The following is a 17,371-nucleotide window of genomic DNA, read 5'->3' as shown; positions in this document are numbered from 1 at the left end:
GATAAGCCATTTGAATTTTCTCAGAAGTTGCATATGTAAAATATAACAAGGAGTGATCTGAAATCACCCTAGTTTTATATTCTGCTTGTTGTATTTTCCCTTGTAAATGTGCCGATACTAAAAAGAAGTCAATCCTTGAAAATGATTCATGTCTAGATGAATAAAAGGAAAAATCTTTCTCTTCGGATTAAGACGTCTCTAAATATCTACTAAATTAAGATCTTTCATCAATGCTTGGACCTGAATTGCCATCTTGGATTTTTTAACTTTCTTCGGAGATTTATCTAATAAAGGTTCCAAAACACAATTAAAATCACCACCAACTAAAATATTATAATTAGCCTGACCCAAACATAAAAATGCATCTGAAATAAATATTTCATTACCTGCATTTGGGGCATAAATATTAAGTAAAAATCTTACAATTCAATTTAAGAGTACATCCTGCCTTTTCCTCCATTGATTGTAATTCAAAAGATAAATTTTTATGTATCAAAATTGCTACACCTTTAGCTCTAGAATTAAATGAAGAATATATATGCCCAACCCAGTCCCTTTTTAATTTCATGCTTTCCTTCACATTCAAATGTGTTTCTTGTAAAAAAGCAATATCAATTTTCATTTTCTTCATGTATGCCAAGACTCACTTACGCTTATTCGGACTATTTAATCCTCGAACATTAAAAGTAGCAAACCTCAACTTTGACATACCTACTATTATTACTAAATACCAATAATATCTTTATATAAAAACTCAAATCAATGTATAATAGGCCCTCCAATAGGAAAAAAATTGCAAATTAAAAACTAACTAAAATAAAAATAAAAAAATAAAGAAAAAAAAAATAAACCCCCCAAAAAAAACTACCAAAAGGTAGTAATCCCCTAAACAAAAACAGTGGTTGATGACTAATAAAGAACTTAGTGCAAATCTCTCCCTCCCCAGCCAAACAATCAATAACATCAAAATATCATAATAACAAAAAAAAATAGATTAAGAAAATTCTTCTTTTCATCCAAAAGATTCCAACCTCGGAGATCCCATTTCAGAAGGAGGTAGACTCTTTCCATTCCCGTTTTTCCCATTTCTTCCGTTTCCAGAACAACCAGATACGTCTGTCCTCTTACATCTGGCAATGAATCAGCAAAAATCATTGCTTCACGATCATTTTCAAAAATCCAAAATTGATAGTCTCCATAAAACACCTTCAACACTTCAGGGTAGCGAAAAGTAGACTTATAACCTTAACGCCACAAAACTTCTTTAGTTGGATTGAATCGACGTCGACGTTGAATAACCTCTTGACTCAAATCAGGATAAAAAAAATTCTGCTGTTCTGAATCAATAATGGAGTTTGTCGTTGTCTCGCATTTTGCACTGCAAGTCGAAGTATTGCTTCTCTGTCCAAATAACTCAATCATCGAATTATTACCGGTCTCAGTGGTTGACCAGCTGAGGGTGTTCTTAAAGCTCTATGGGCTCTTTCCAGTACCAGTCCCCCAGAGAAAAATTCTTGCCCTAATATTTGCGGGATCCAGTCTTTAAAGAAACAAAGAGGAGCTTGTCCTTCTATACCTTCTGGCAAACCAACAATTTTCACATTATTCCTTCTGCTTTGATTCTCCAAGTAATCTATGACTGATTTTTCCACCTTCAACACTTTTTCTGTGTTAGAAGTCACTTGTTGTTTACAGTCCAAAAAAGCAGTCTGAAATTTTTTAATTCTTCATAAGATGCATTCACACGTGTCTTAACCATATTTAATTCTGAACTTATACCAGCATTCATTTGAACCATTTCATTCATTTGAGATGTCAACAAAGGTTTTATAACAGCTTGAACAATAGCATTTAATCGCATACACTGTGATTCGGTAAAGCTCAGACCTGCTCTCTCTGACGTAGTGGCAGAACAATGTAACTGCAGCTCCTGCTGCAACTCAACAGAAGGCATATTAAAAGTTTTACTGCAGGTCTGGACTCCCAGCGACGGCACCCGACTTCCTCAGGGGGTCGCTGCTGGTCTCCCCCCGCATCTCGTTTTTTCATCAAATCACGAAGAAAAGCGATTTCTTCAGATTGAAATGCTTCCTGATGCATTTCCAACAATGGAGTCGTTTTCCTGCGTGCTCCCTCCGTTGAAATCAAAAGGCTTTCCAAATCTGGGTCCACTTCTTGGGAACACGCACCTTCTTCCGGAGAACGGGTAATTCCAGCGCCATCCTTCACTTGGTGAGCAATAGACATTTTTTTTTAAGCTCCCACAGGCAGTCTTTGAGGTTTAGACAATGAAGAGATTGAGTCTGGGGCTGTATCAAGTCGTCTAGGCCCCAAATCTTCAGCACTTCGAAAATGTAACTTCTTCTGCACTTGAGGTTTAATCTTTTAACCATTAGTGGCCATAATAATTCCTTAATACTTTAAACTAAAATGTAAAAAGTTTAAACTTGAAAACAAAGGATTAAAAAACAGGTACTTAAAAGTCTGGCCAGAGAGGTTGAGATTACACGTCTAGACTCTACACCATCTTGCCACGCCCCCCGTGTTAGATTCTATGCTGAAGAATTTGGGTGGTGTTGATTGGAGTAGAGTTTTGCTTGAATGCTGGACAAGGGTTTCCTCATGCTCTGTGTTCCTGGGGTTCAGTGTTTCAAAGGTTGTATTTAGTAGAATAATACATCTCACACACAGATGTTAACACCATCTGTAGATCTGGAATTAAGTTGGGATCCCATGGTGGGGTTTTGAAACAAGCAAAAGAGGGTGCAGTGTGTTGCTAGAGAATTTCTGGCCTGATTTCAATGGTAGATGCTGCATATTAATTCCTTCTAGCACAAATTACTCCCTAATATAATTGTTCACCAAGCTATATTAGTTGAGTGATTTTTACCCAACCTCACAGCAGTAGATATGAGACATTCGAATCTTCAACACTCAACTGAATTCTGGCTTCATTGGACTTTGAAATCCAGAATATCCACTTACCATTAGTGGTCATTGGACTTATAGGTCTATCTGTAGAAAATGAACCTTTAGTCAACCAAATATCATGCCTTTCACCCTCTCTAGTCAATCTTGGGGCCATAACTGTTGAAGTTACAGTTGAATTAAATATTGACTGCCCACCATCCCTCCCTTATCTGCTTCCACTCACCACTTTCTCATCAGAATTCATAATCTGCATCCTTTATCTACAGTCATTACCTCCCAGCCTCTCACTATTTCCACCTTTCCTTCCTCCACCTTGCTCTACCTGTCCAACTCTTCCTCGCCTGGATCCATTAATTGCTTGTCTGCTCCAGCCTCAAATTCTTCCTATTTGGTTAACTCCTCTTTACACACACTTTCCTGATGCAGTCTCGACCCAAAGCGCTGAACTTTCCTCTGCTTCTGCAACTCTGACCAACTGAGTTCCTCCAGTACCTTGTTTCTTTTGCTCCAGATGCCAGAACCTGCAGTGTCATCTATCTGATCTTTGGAAGTGGCCTTTTGAATCAGAGATAATATTTCAATTACTAAGACAAAATGTAACATGTAATTGTATCCCGGTTACACAGCTCTTGCTCTCTTCCTATATCTAGTTCATGGAACTTGTGAAATGAGCCATGAATACTGATAAGCTGTCCTTAAGTTCTTTTTACTGTAATTTGCATCTGGGACTATGTAAATTGCCAGATGCATACAGTTTTCCTTTGTTAAGAGTAGAATGAGACAGCACAGAAAGTTTGGCCCCAGTGCACCTACGCTTGTATGAATAAATCAATGTGGTGGAAATTGTCTTATTCTAATATCTGCATTCAGTTTGAAAGCAACGTGTCATTGGGTAGAATGTAATGAGTTCACTCTCTTTCCACAAATGTTGCTTCGATATTTCCATTTTCTATTTAAAATTCAGAATGCACAAAGTCTTTTGAGCCTATTTATCATGTTTGAAAGCTGTACTGATAAGTATAGAGTATTGCAGGTGCAGAATATTAATTGGTATCAGAAAAGGCCAATTAAACAAATTGATAGGAATAAAAGTCAGAATGAAACTACCATCAATTAATAAGTAACATCAAATGTTTTCCTTAGGAATTCAAAACAATAAAACACTAAGCAGTTTGTCAAGGTAAAACACTAAGAGCAAGTTCCACAGACAATGCAGTGCTGCTGCCTGTCTTCTGTAGCCAGAAATAGATTGAAAATTATTGCACTTTCCTTCAGAAGAATAAGATCAAACATGGAGAAGATTGAAATCTTAACTATTGGAGACAAAAATAGAAATTGTCATGTAATAAAACAGGTGTAATATTACACAAAATTGACTTTAGTGTGCCATAAATCAGACAAACATTGCTTCTTTGTCTGTAAGGGCCGCCATTTCTGCAGATGGCAAAGAGACCCCCCTCCCCCCCCCCCCCCCCAGTTCCAGAGTCATTGAGGGTTTGTGGATTCTCCCTCCCTCGGCATCGAGCTCCAAATCCAAATCTCTGACACAGTCAGGAAGCCTTTAGTGCCCTCAGCACCTTTGTGCATCCTGGTTCTGTTACCTGTCACCCCCTTCAGCCAGTCTCCAGCAGTGGGCAGCCTGGTGCATGTTGTTTGACAACAGCAGCCCGCAGCCTGCGTGGGTTTCCTCACCTCGAGTCCCCAACAGCCTGCTGCCTGTGTTCTTCAGCCTCTGAGTCCCTCACTGGTCTCAACACTTTCTCTGCTTCTCCAAAGCCTGCAACCCCTTGAGGCTGCTGCCGAACACAGGCGCCGCATTTTGGGCTCAGCCCCTGTGGGCGCAGGAATTTAAAATAAGCCACCATTGACTCCTTTAACCTGTATGGAATCATCGATATTTTGACTGGGCGGTAGAAACCTGCAGAGGAGTGCTGTGTCACCTCTCCTTGCTCTCCATGCTGTCCTTTCTTTTAAAAAAGTGTTCATTCTCTTTTCCAATTGGTTAAAGAGTCATTAGCTGAAACATTGATTCTGTTTCACTTTCCACACACTGAAAATTTCTAAAAACCGATTTTTTTTTTTCAAATTTCTGGCAGCTGCAATATTTGGCACAACTATCAGAAATGAGGTTAGCTGAGAGCAACTTGATAGGAAAGAATTGTATACAGTGTAGACCAGTGTGCATCTTGTTATTTCAAATGACTTGTTCTCTGAGGTCTGGTATATTTGGCGACGCAGATTTCAGACGCTGGAATCCCTAGCAGAAAAAGCAAACTGCTGGAGGAACTCGGCAGGCTGAGCATCATCTGTTTAGGCAAAAGGATGGCTGACATTTTCTGTTGTGATCCTGCAAGTGGGCTGAGTGTGGAGGGAGATGTGGAGTGGTGAGAAGGAGGGAAAGATGGGCTGGTAGGCCACAGATGGGACCAGTTGAGGTGGGTTGAGATAATAGAGGCTTGAGGGCGTGACTGGTTGGTGGTCTCGCCCACCAGTTTTTGTTTCTTCACAATTCCCACCTAACCTGTTTCCCCCTATGACCTACCAGGCCCTATCTCAGCCCTCCCTCTAGCCTTTTGAGACTGGCTATCCACATGACGTCCTGATGCATGATCACAACTTAAAACATAGACTACCCTTGGCTTCCCAAATTCTGCTTAAATCATGAAGTTGCTCTTGCAGTTTGTACCCAGTATATCTTGCCGAGCAGCTGAGCCTAGAGGTTTACTATTACATTTTGTTAGTTGCAACATTTTATTAGAGGTGCATTACTTGTGACAGCTTTCTGGCATTGAGTAGCAAAATAGCACAGCCTGCAGAACAGCCAAGCATAGATCTTCAACAACCTTTCTGATTCTCAGTGCCCCAGGCTGCATAAAATAAACTAAACATAGGGGAGAATGGAAAGTAAAAATATTCCTATTCGAATACAGTATTAACGTTTTGAAATCTCTGGGACTTTGGAATGGCATGTTATCTTAAGCCAGCCATTTCTGCTGATGTCCTAATTACAGAAGTCTACGCTTTGGGGGGAATAAATAACCCATCTGAAGAGAGCTGACATAAACTGAGAGGTGTAGTGGGTGCATTCTTCATCTCAACAGTGTCAGACTGACAGAATGACAGTTTTTGGTACTCTTTAATTCTACCATCAAGTTGTGAGCTCTGAAATGGATGCTCAGTGTTTTTGTGGATTTCTGAAGACCTGTTAGAAGGTGAGGCTGTGGTCCATCTTAGGAATTTTGCCTTGCATTTATTCATGTATGGATTGCAAAGTGTTGGCTTTCACAGGAAGTAACAACAAAATACGGTTTCTTCTTAGATTGTTGTAATTTTGAATAATGGGATGCACAAACCAATCTCTGGCCTTGAATATCTTTTGTGTTGCCAGTTATTGGTGCATTGACTCCTGCACTAGATATATGGATAATTCCATTGTGAAATTGTGCAGATTTAATTGCCTCTTACACCAGGGTCTTATTATTTTATTTCTGCCTCTTTTTCCATGGATTCTTTAAATATCATTGCGCTCTTTGGATTAATTTCTATTTAACTTTGGTTTAAATGTTATTTTATTTGGCTCTGGATTTTTTATTTCTAAAATTTACTTCTGTATATGCTCATTTTCTTGCTGGCCATATCTGTGTTGTAAAGTCTTGCACAATAGAGCCCAAGGAAGTCTGGGCTTGTCCACAGAGCCAGCCGTTATCCCAGAGGTGAGGAGTATGAGATCCTTCTCATTAGCAGAAGTGGTTTATTTGTAAGAAGATTAGAGGCAGAAGAAAGCTACCTGGGTTACCTGAACGCTAACTTATTGGACTATTTCAAACTGCATGTCAATGAGTACTCTTGTGGCAAATGTTGGGTTTGCCCCTCAATCAGATATAGTGCCGACAACTCCTATAATGAACATGTAGGGCATCTATTTGTGACCTGGTGATACAGCAATGAAATCTCCAGTGATCTGAACAACATTGGGATTATACATTAGCTAGAATTTTGGCCTTTTCCATGTGTCCCCTTGCATGCTGACTCAACAGGTGGATTTGAAGCATTTTAATGACAAAACAGAAATTTAGTTTTATGAGGTAAACAAATGCAAATAAATTGTCACAATTTCAAGACCCAGGCCCTGCCCTCTTCACTCTACTACCATCGAGGAAAAGGTACAGGGGCCTAAAGACGAGCACTCAGCGGCACAAGGACAGCTTCTTCCCCACTGCCATCAGATTCCTGAATAATCAATGAACCAAAGACACTGCCTCACTTTTCCTGCACTAATATTGTTATTTATCTTTTGTAATAATGTCCTAAGATGGTTATAATATGTATATTTGCTCTATGATTCTGTTGAAAAACACGAAATTTCATGATGATATATCTTGATTCTAATTCTGAGATGCCCTTGATAGAGAAGTCTAGTGCCTGTGATGTCGCAGGCCAAGTTAACCCTCTGGAGTTTATTCTTCTCCTGAGTGTTGGCGCCTTTATATCAGGCAGTGATGCAATCAGCCAGAATGTTCTCCATGGTACTCCTGTAGAAGTTTACAAGAGTGACATACAGAATCTCCTCAGACACCTCACAAAATATAGCTGCTGGCGAGCCTTCTTTGTGATTGCATCAACGCAGAGGCTCCAGGACCGATCCTCGGAGATGTTGACACTCAGGTATTTGAAGTTCTCAACCCTCTCCACTACTGAGCCCTCGATGAGGACTGGGTCATGTTCTCCCAACTTCCTCTGAAATCCACAATCATCTCCTTGGTTTTGCTGATGTTGAGTGCAAGGTTCAGATTTTACAAGTACTGTATTCACATTTTACAGGCCTTTACAGGCCTTGTTAAATTATTAAAAGGAGCACAAAATTATCTGGAGGACAAACTATATTCTGAGTTGAAGAGTAATAGCAAAGAATGGGAAGGAAAGTATAGCGCAGCAAGCTATGTTGCTTTTGGGAGGAGCAGCGCAACTACCATAACCCCCTCCACCCCAGTTCTGTTCGACAGGATGAAGCAGTACATGGAGTTTTACCTGCACAGCACATTCCCTAGTGAAGTGTACTTAGCAGGAGGTGGCAGCCAGATGTAACATCTGTAGCATCTGTAGATATGAAGCCAATGGCAGGTGTTGAGAAAGCTACAACATAAAAACCACGCTGTCGGAATGACATCAGGTAGTGTGGACTTATAACAGAGGTCACAAATTACATCCAACATCAACTTAAAAGTTGGGTATAATAGAGGTGAGTGCAGGAAAGATGTTCTATGTGTATGATAATATATTGAAGATTATGTGAATGATACCTCACTCTTTAACTCTTCACAACTTCTGCTAGTTTGGACCAATCGTTTGCAGATAGAGTACGCGTCTTTGAAGCAAATGAGTAGTTGAGACAAAATCATGAGGAATATTGGCTCCATGACCTGGACTAGCTATGGATTAGCCTTGGTTGTAGATTTTAAAGCAGTTGCTATGGTTTTCTTTGTTATACGGAAGTAAACCAATGTGCTAATCAAGGCTGACGGCAGAGCAATTACATCTGCTTCCAGATTGACGAAGAACCGATCCAAATGCTAATTTCAAATAACCACCTCACATGCCAGTGATGCTTTTCTTGAAAATCATTGATCCAAGCATAATATTGATATGCAAAATCCTGACCCTAAGGATGGAAGTTTTCAAAGTCTTCTGGCATCACGCATAGTTATACCAACTGTTATCACTGGAGAGCTTATCCCATCGGAAGCTGAGCCAGATCATTGTGCTTGTTCAGTGTTTTGTTTTCCCTTTGGCTATGTAATTACCAAACTTGACATTTTTCCCTGCTAATATGGAGAAATTTTAATCATTTCTTGACAATGTCATGGATCTGAAATTCTGCAACTTAGTTCACAATAAGCAGACTGTACTAAATTTTGCATTTAATGTAGGATGAAATGGTAAGAAAACACAGTGATTTTTTTTTCCCCCAATCCAAAACCTGAACGAACAGACTGAGAACCAATGAACAACAGTTCTCCTGGACATTGGGCCAAAGAGAAAGAGGATTGGCAGAGAAACAGAAGAGGGGAATACTGCCACATTCAGAGAAAAAAATCCAACAGAGAGCCCAAGAGAGAAAAGTCAGAACTGAGAAGGAATTGAGAGAAGTAAAAAAAAAACACACCAAAATGCTGGAGTAACTCAGCCGGTCTTTTCTGTGTCCAAAGGAGACAAAGATAAATGTTTTGGGCCTGAGCCCTTCAAGTAATAAGCAGAATGATCCTGAAGCAGGAAATCTTAGAATTCAGACAATGGGGGAATCCAGACCAACAAAAGGTGTTAATTGGAAGGAACAAGGTAAGAATTTATTATGTTTGTGCAAAATTAGACAGGGAAAGGAAAGACAGAGCTCGAGGAAGGTGGGGGGGGGGGGGGGTGGAATTTAACGAAAGACCAAGAAGTTGATATTAGTGCCATCCGGTTGGAGGGTGCCCAGTCGGAAGATGAGGTGTTGTTCCTTCAATTTGTGGGTGGTCTCCATCTGTACACACCAAAATGCTGGAGGAACTAAATTAAGAGAACAGAAGGCAATGAACAAGGTTATTGTACAAAAAAAATTTAGAAAGAAATAGTTTGCGTGAGTAAAATAGAATTGTATTGATTGTGACGATGAATTTGATCCTGAGAAGTCATAGAATGGCAAATCTAATGCAGGAGAAATAATAATGCCTTTTACAGGAGCTCTATCGAGAGCGTCCTGGCCAGCTGCATCACAGTATGGTATGGTTGTTGCAGAGAAATGGATTGGAGGTCAATCCACAGGGTCATAAGAGTGGCAGAGAGGATCACTGGAGTCTCTCTTCCACCATCAACGTGATCTGCTGAGATTATTGTTTGAAGAATGCACACAAAACCATTGAGGGCCCCCTCCGCCCTGCACACAGCATCTTTTAGCTGTTCCCGTCAAGCATAAATTTCATCATGGAGTAATACAAATTTTATTACTTATTCATGTGAGTAAGTCAGGTGGATGTGCTTGATGGATTGAAGCACTGAGATGACAGCTGCAGACACTAAGGAGGTTGTTGGTTAGTAATGGCTGTGGAATAGAGTCAAGAATGGGGCTGAAAAACAACCTGATGTTTTCATTGACATGCAGTTTATGCTCTGTTAAATTTCTGTTCCTTAATGTGCCAAATTATATCCCAGTCAAGAGGTATAGAATTTTCTAACACTTAACAAGCATATCTTGTCTAGTCAGAAGAGATAACGAATCAGAAATAAACAAAAGAAAGTTGGTGAAGATCATTGAAAATAACATATCAAGTCTGAGAGTCTTCTGGTCAAAGTGGGTTCTTTGACCCTTTGCCTCAGTCAATAATAAACATTATATAGGGCGGCACAATTGGCTTAGTGGTTAGTGCAATGCCTTTACAGTGCTAGTGACTGTCTGAAAGGAGTTTGTACGTTCTCTCTGTGTCTACGTGACTTTGCCCTGGGGGCTCCGGATTCCTCCCATTGCTCAAAAACATACTAGGGGTTGTAGGTTAATGGGGTGTAAATTGAGTGGAATGGATTTGTGGGCTGAAATGGTCTGTATGTCTAAATTTAAATATTTAAAAAATGTTTCTTCCCTCTTTTTTCTTTTGTTTGTAGTGGCGGCTACACTGCTCCTGCAAAAACACACGCAACCAGATGGGTTGAGCTCAGTGAGCAGACTAGTTTATGGAAGGCTGCTGGGCTGCACTTATACTCCCAGCCCGGACCTGGCTGAGAACCGCGCTGGAGGGTGCTGACGTCATCCGGTCCCAAAGCACGGGTTTCTGAGCCCCGAGCTGGAAGGAAGGGAAACCCCCCCGATGGCGCTATTTTGACTCCGCTGTATGGCTTACAAGCGGAGCTGGTTCGCCTGCCTTGTGGTGAGCTGCCACATGATCTTATTTTTGTTCTTTTTCTGTAACTAGAAAAGATTGGTCTATATAGATGTTCACAATGTATATCTCAATATTAGAATATGAGGTGAAATTCTCATAAGGATTTTTCACCTTTTTCAATATTTATAAGATATATAATTTGTATATGACTCCTATTCTGTATTACTTTATATAAAAGCTATATAATTAATTAAAATCTAAACAATATATACATGTAATGTTTCTCTATCAAATTAATAAAACTATTTTAAAAATAAAGAAAAAAATTAACAAGAGGGTGAAGAGGTAAGAAGGGTTTAGTTTTTTTAATTTTGGCACAACATCAAGGGCCCAAGGGCCTGCGTTGTGCTGCAGTGGCCTATCTAAGTAGTGTTCTTTCCTACACCAACTATCTTGAATATGCCCATTTGGTAACCAGCACACCGTTCAGTAATGGAAATGGGCAATGGAAGATTAAAGGATGAATGTTCTATTGATAGAAAAATGCGATACAATCTGGAAGGGGGTTAAATTAGAATGTGGAGAGAATTAAATTGGACTAATGCACATGAGTGCTTGACTGTTAACATTTGGTGAACTGAAGGGCCATGCTGTAAGACTCCATGATTATAATCCCACCCATGATAAGGTGCATCTTTTCTTTTTAAATTTTCTCAGTTTTGCTGTGGTCTAATACTAGGATGCTTGGCTATCATTGGTTCCTAAATAATAAAAATATGTTTTCACTGTTGCCCAGGATTTCCCCACAGGTTGCTAAATTAGTGCAATACATGTCATGTGGGGTGGATAGGTCTCCAAGATCAGTGTCTGTTGGGCGGAGTCAGACCAGTGCCTTACTGAGAAACAGGAAGTGAGATTGTTGAAGGGTATAGAGGGAACCATTATTAAGCCCAGGTGCTCCATGATTCAATGTTCTGGAAGCACTTACACAAAGCTCACAGAATTCCCAGAATGCTCCACTGGTTGTTTGCCTTAACAGAAAAATAAAGTAATAAAGTTAGAACAAATTTGATTTGATCTGGAAATGTTAGTCACATTTCTTCATTCAACACTATATTTTATTTAATCTTTACGGAGGTTGCAGTGAGATTAAATACATTTATATTTTTCTGGTCTGCTGCGAATTCTAAAAGGGTTGTGGCTCCACAAAGTGCTGACAATGCTGTAAAAGCTCATCCAAGTGACCATTTTTTTGTGAGTTGGGAGAAAGAAAGCACAGCTCTATCCTTATCCAAAAGCTGCACACACACAGTGTCTAGGAGAGATCACTCAATTGTAATGATTTATCTCCTTACTTTCTCCAGTGGTGGGACAATATAATTGCCCAATTAAAATGTAAAGATGCACATAAACAAGTATGAAACTTTGTCTATTGATCATTGTTTGTAACTCCTGAAGGGATAGTGAAGAGCCCATCTTTATTTAACAGTCAAGGAAATTTTGCATGATCTGTGATTGACCCTAATCTTGTAGCTATGCAAGATTAATTGAAACATCCAGGTATCCACCCTACCACTCCTCCTATGGGTCTTGTATGTGGCAGTAAGATCACACCTCATTCTTCCAAGCTGCAAAGAAAATAGATCTTATTTCTTTAGCCTTGTGACAGGGCATCTCAGAAACCCTTGGGACTGCCTCCAATGCCAGTAAAAGGTACAAGTTGGGTCAAGATCAGGAAGAAGTTGAATATTATCAAGGTTGCTGTCAAATTTATCTTGACTGGTTAAGGATATAGACCCATAAAACTCAAATTGATCATTTGACCCCACACTTGCTCTGCTATCCTGCAAGATGTCTGCTGATTTTTCATCTCACCACTCCTTCCCAGAACTTGATCCCTTGAAAAATCCATCCTTTCCAATGAAAGGATTTTGAAGCAGGTCACAGGAACTGTAAAAGACAAGTTAGATTCACTTCACCTAAAAGGAAAACAATAAGAAGTAACTTGTGATGTTATTTAATATCGTGATGTTTATGGAATTAAACACGTGATTTGTCATTTAATGTTTCAGAGATTCTTGGATATTGTACTTTGTTTCATGGCTTTTTTGTTCTGAATGTCAGTCTGTTATTTGTAGAAAGCCAAGAACAAGTCAGAAAGTCATTCCATTTGAAGAGGCTTTCAATATGCATTATGTATTTGTGAACAATTCAACGTTGAATTATTCCACATCGAGCTCCCTCAGTAGTTGTGATCTTGTGGAACATGTACAGGGCAAATCAATAAACAAGAAAAGATGAAATGGCCTATCAAACAATCCTTATGGCTGACAGTCTGAGCATTAGGAGTAAGCATCTTGCACCCCTCCCCAATCCTAACTATTATAATCTTCATGAAGAGCAATTAAAATGGAGGAAAATCACATGTCCACAAAAGAAAAGTCCAGTTGAAAGTTCCTGTCTTATCTCTGTCGATGGGTCAAAACTCGTCTAAAGATGAAATGGACAAAGTGATTAGGGCATTTAGCTGCCAGGTAGTATGATTTCTCCCCTGGCAAAAACCAGTCCATCTTTGTTGATGATAATGAATTATTCCCCCATTTTGGAGACCAAGATGATTATGACAGGAAAATTTAAATTTTTTTCACTTAATGGTCTCCATTGTAACCCTTTTACAGAGCCATATAAAAGTAAGCAATTTGTTGTATCGATGCTTCTTCCTTGTTTTCGAGCAGGGGTTCCCAACCTTTTTGTTCCTCTGTCCCTTGGGCATTTTTATAGATTCCCATGTACCCCTAAAAGTTAAGGTTTAAAAAAAACACGACATTGTGCAATCTGACTGCAGATTACAACACCATGTATTGTACAGTAGTGGTTATTCTCTCAGACCCAGTGTACCCCCTGAAAAGTGCAAATGTACCACTGGGGGTATATGTACCCCAGGTTAGGAACCCCTGCGATATGGCATGGAGAAATGTCCTGTTCTGATCCAGCTGTCTCAATACATTGTAACAGGCCATTTGAGTCCTCAAGTCCGATTTGACAGAAAGAAGTATTTTCTGTAACCTTCATTGAAATTGAGTGGAATTAGTTCTTCCCTCACCCATGTGCATGTCCGGAAACTAATCAGGCTCAGGCCTGGTCAGTACTTGGATGGGAGTACTTAGGTAAATCAGGTGCTGTAGGTTTCTGTGAGGGGCTCTGGTGATTCTCTGTCTATCTTACAGTAGACAGAGTTAAAGAATTTCATGTATGTTACATTCTAAATGTAGTATTACATGAATAATGGAATCTTTACTTTTACTTTACCCTTTGTTTGCTGTAGATTTCTCTCTGACCCTTATAGCCATGCAAGCAGCTGCAAGAAAACCTCGAAGCAGCATTCTTTCCCTAACGATGCCCTAGCGAGAGATTTCAGCCAACATGAGTGTTGACTGCATGAAAGCCAATGGACAAGAACACCACACATTTCAAAGGATTTGAGAAGCGGAAAGTGAAGATCGCTTCAGTTGATCTGAAATGGTTACTTACCCACATGGAGAATGGTTGGAATCTGGCGCATGCTGCTTGAGGAGGTGTGGGAGTAGGTGCTCTCACAACTTTTACGAGGCATTTGGACCTGCCTTTCTCAACCTGTGATCCACAGACCACTGGTGGCCCATGGGTTTATTTGTAGATAGTCCTGGGCAAATATACTGATGTATATCAGTAAAGATGTCTATCGGTAAAGACAAATATACTGATGTAATAAACAATATGTAAAACAGTTTGTAAATTTGACAACAAAATATGAAAAATTTCAAATAATTTTACCACTGAAATACAAGTCCTGTTGGTTTCAAGGGAAGGAACTTGTATTTGGCAAGATTTCTCCTGTGAATGTGATAAGAATGAAAGGCAGGGGTACCATGTATATAGATAGAACTGTCAATTGTTATGGCCAGTGTTATGGATAGATTGAGTTTTTTTCTCTCACTGGAGCATAAGAGGCTGAGGGGTGACCTTACAGAGATTTATAAAAGATTATGAGGGGCTGGGGCTAGATCGGAGAGAGTATCTTTTTCCCAGAGTTGAGCAACATAAAACTAGAAGGCATAGGTTTGAGGGACATGTTTACATGGAATGAGCTGCCAGAGGAGAGATAATTTTGCTGGGACTTGTAGGCTTAAGTTATATGATTTGGTTGGATAGGCTAAGACTTTTCTTGCTGGAATGTAGGAGGCTAAGGCAAGGGGCCTTGTAGATGTGTATAAAACCAAGAGGGGTTATAGATGAGATAAATTGTCATAGTTTTTTTACACGAGTGTAGGGGGAGCTATAACTAGAAAGCATAGATACATGGTGAAAGGAGAAGATATAAAAAGTCAAGTTTATTGTCATCTAATTGTACAAGTTACAACCCAATGAACCAGCGCTCTCCAGTCCTTGGTGCAAAACTTGCAAACACGCAACCAGTCATTACATAACATACAAACAAATAATTCAAATACAGGACAAGAATTTTTTATCTATAAAAATAAATAAATATTGTTTAGAGTAAATGAGAGTCTCAGATGGTCAGTGTGAGCAGTTCTTTGGTCTTTCAGCATTCTCAATGTCCTTGGGAAGAAGCTGTTCCTCAGCCTAGCGGTGCTGGCTCTGATCCTCCAGGGTCCTCAATGATTATGAGCGGCCTCTTCAGACAATTATCCCATTAGATCACGTTGATGGGGGTGGGGTGGGGGGAGAGAGAGAGGGAGGGAGACTCCAGTGATTGTCTTGCCACCCTTATGGTCCTGTGGATTCACCTCTGATCTACTTCTCTGTGGGTATGTGGGGCATCTTCACCCATACAATGGTGGGCATATGGAACAGCCTGCCAGAGGAAGCAAGGATGATCATGAGATATTTAGACAGGAACATGGATATGAAAGGTTTAGAGGGATGTGAAAGGTTTAGAGGGATATGGGCCAAATGTAAGCAAATGGGACCAGGCAATTTGGGCTAAAGGACTAGTTTCTGTGCTGTAGAACTCTAATATTCTAAACCAGTTGTTCTTAATCTTTTTTAAGCTATGGGCCCTTAAGACTCTTCTCAAACTTTATGGGCCCCCTTCCCCATGAAACAGTCAGGTTTATTTGATTTCTTCTGTACTTCTCTCTTACGTGAGACCATTTGGCCCTTCATAAAACATAATGATTACATTAAAAATATTTTATAATTACAGTCCATCAACCCCCCCCCCACCTTAAATTTACTCTGGCCCCAACATTCATAAAGCATTTGGACAGGTACTAAGATAGGCAAGGACTGGATGGGTGTAGGTCAAATTAAGGCAATTTGATTGAGCTTAGATAGGCTTCACTGTTGGCATGAAAGGCTGAAGGGACTATTCTGGTGCCCTATAACAAATTAGTTTCTGTAGAATGATTTTCTGATAAGGAAAGAAACTTGGGCATTTTAATTACTAAGACACCCAGCTCTACGACAGCACAGACTCAAAATCCTGTTCTCTGCAGTCTCTACGTAACAAAGACTAGAAGTGTCAGCTGATAGACTGAGATGGGAATCTGAGATGAGGTTGGCTTCTTATCTTAAAACTATTTCTCTCATTCACAATTCTCTCAGTGGTGAGAGCATCATTTCATCTACTTTGTCATTCCCCTTAGATGGAAGATCATCCGTTATTCTTCTAAAATCCAAGGAGCCATCATTCATTCAGGTGCCTTGCCATTTGGCGTGGGCGATTGTGTCTCTCCATCCATCATGATCTCTGACCCTCCGAATTATACTTGCTGCCTCCCCTGTTCTTCTTTTGTGAAGGCTCCATCTTTGAGCTGAGACTTCAGTTGATGTTGAGTTAATTATTATACAAGGGTAAAATACTGAAGTGGTTTCCTGTTGCCTCCTTCAGTTGCAGTGTCCATACTGGATGGGTAACCCTGGCCATTGATCAGCAGATTATCTGCCCAGTGTTTTTAGTTTTACAACCATAAATTCCAATTTGTTGAATCTGCTTGTAAAAAAAAAACATCCACTGTGGGCAATCCTTGGCTTCACATGACCCTGAATGGGAGGCTACACCTTACCAAAGGGTGACGTGACCTATATTGGCCTTAATTGTGTGAGTTTGAGCATAGCAATAAATATCATCTTGGAGAGACTGCATCTAGAGTATGGTGTGCAATTTTTGACCCCTCATCTTAAAACCATATACCTGCCATGGAAGGAATGCAATGAAGGTTCACTAGGTTCCAGGATGATGGAAGGATTGAGTAGATGAGGACCTTATGCTCCAAAAGGATGAAAGAGATCTCTTTGAAATTTACAAAATTCTTAACAGGGCTTGATAGCCTGGAGGTAGGGAGTCTAGAACCAAGGGTCACAGTCTTATAAAAAGGGCCAGGTCATTTAAAAATGTCTTCATGCACCAGAGATCCTCGGCCATTGTGTTCATTTCAAAAATGATAGATTTCTGGACATTAATGAATCAAAGGGAAATAGGATAGTGCAAGTAAATGCAGTTGAGGTAGAAGATCTTGATGAATGGTAGAGGGCTAAATGGTCAACTCTTGCTCTTAGGTTCTTGCATTCTTGTGTCTGTTTTG

General features: G+C 39.9%; 2 long non-coding RNA genes across 3 annotated transcripts; one reads left to right on the top strand and one right to left on the bottom strand.

Moving 5' to 3' along the window:
* The first annotated feature begins 6,609 nt into the window (after positions 1 to 6,609).
* On the top strand, positions 6,610 to 15,426 carry LOC138758665 (uncharacterized). 2 transcript variants are annotated; one of them, XR_011354384.1, is made up of 3 exons: positions 6,610 to 9,267; positions 10,567 to 10,829; positions 14,110 to 15,426. It is a non-coding gene; the product is annotated as an uncharacterized lncRNA (long non-coding RNA). The 2 variants fall into 2 exon arrangements; XR_011354383.1 differs by lacking the exon at positions 14,110 to 15,426 and having other exon boundaries at positions 10,567 to 12,848.
* On the bottom strand, positions 10,598 to 14,511 carry LOC138758664 (uncharacterized). Its single transcript, XR_011354382.1, has 3 exons — positions 14,316 to 14,511; positions 11,773 to 12,734; positions 10,598 to 10,870 (listed from the first exon to the last, which is right to left on the bottom strand). It is a non-coding gene; the product is annotated as an uncharacterized lncRNA (long non-coding RNA).
* Positions 15,427 to 17,371: the final 1,945 nt, after the last annotated feature.

The sequence above is a fragment of the Narcine bancroftii genome, chromosome 3 (genome assembly GCF_036971445.1).
Source record: "Narcine bancroftii isolate sNarBan1 chromosome 3, sNarBan1.hap1, whole genome shotgun sequence".
Taxonomy (NCBI): Eukaryota; Metazoa; Chordata; class Chondrichthyes; order Torpediniformes; family Narcinidae; genus Narcine; species Narcine bancroftii.
The sequence above is the reverse complement of the archived record's forward strand: the minus strand, read 5'-3'. Positions and strand labels throughout refer to the sequence as shown.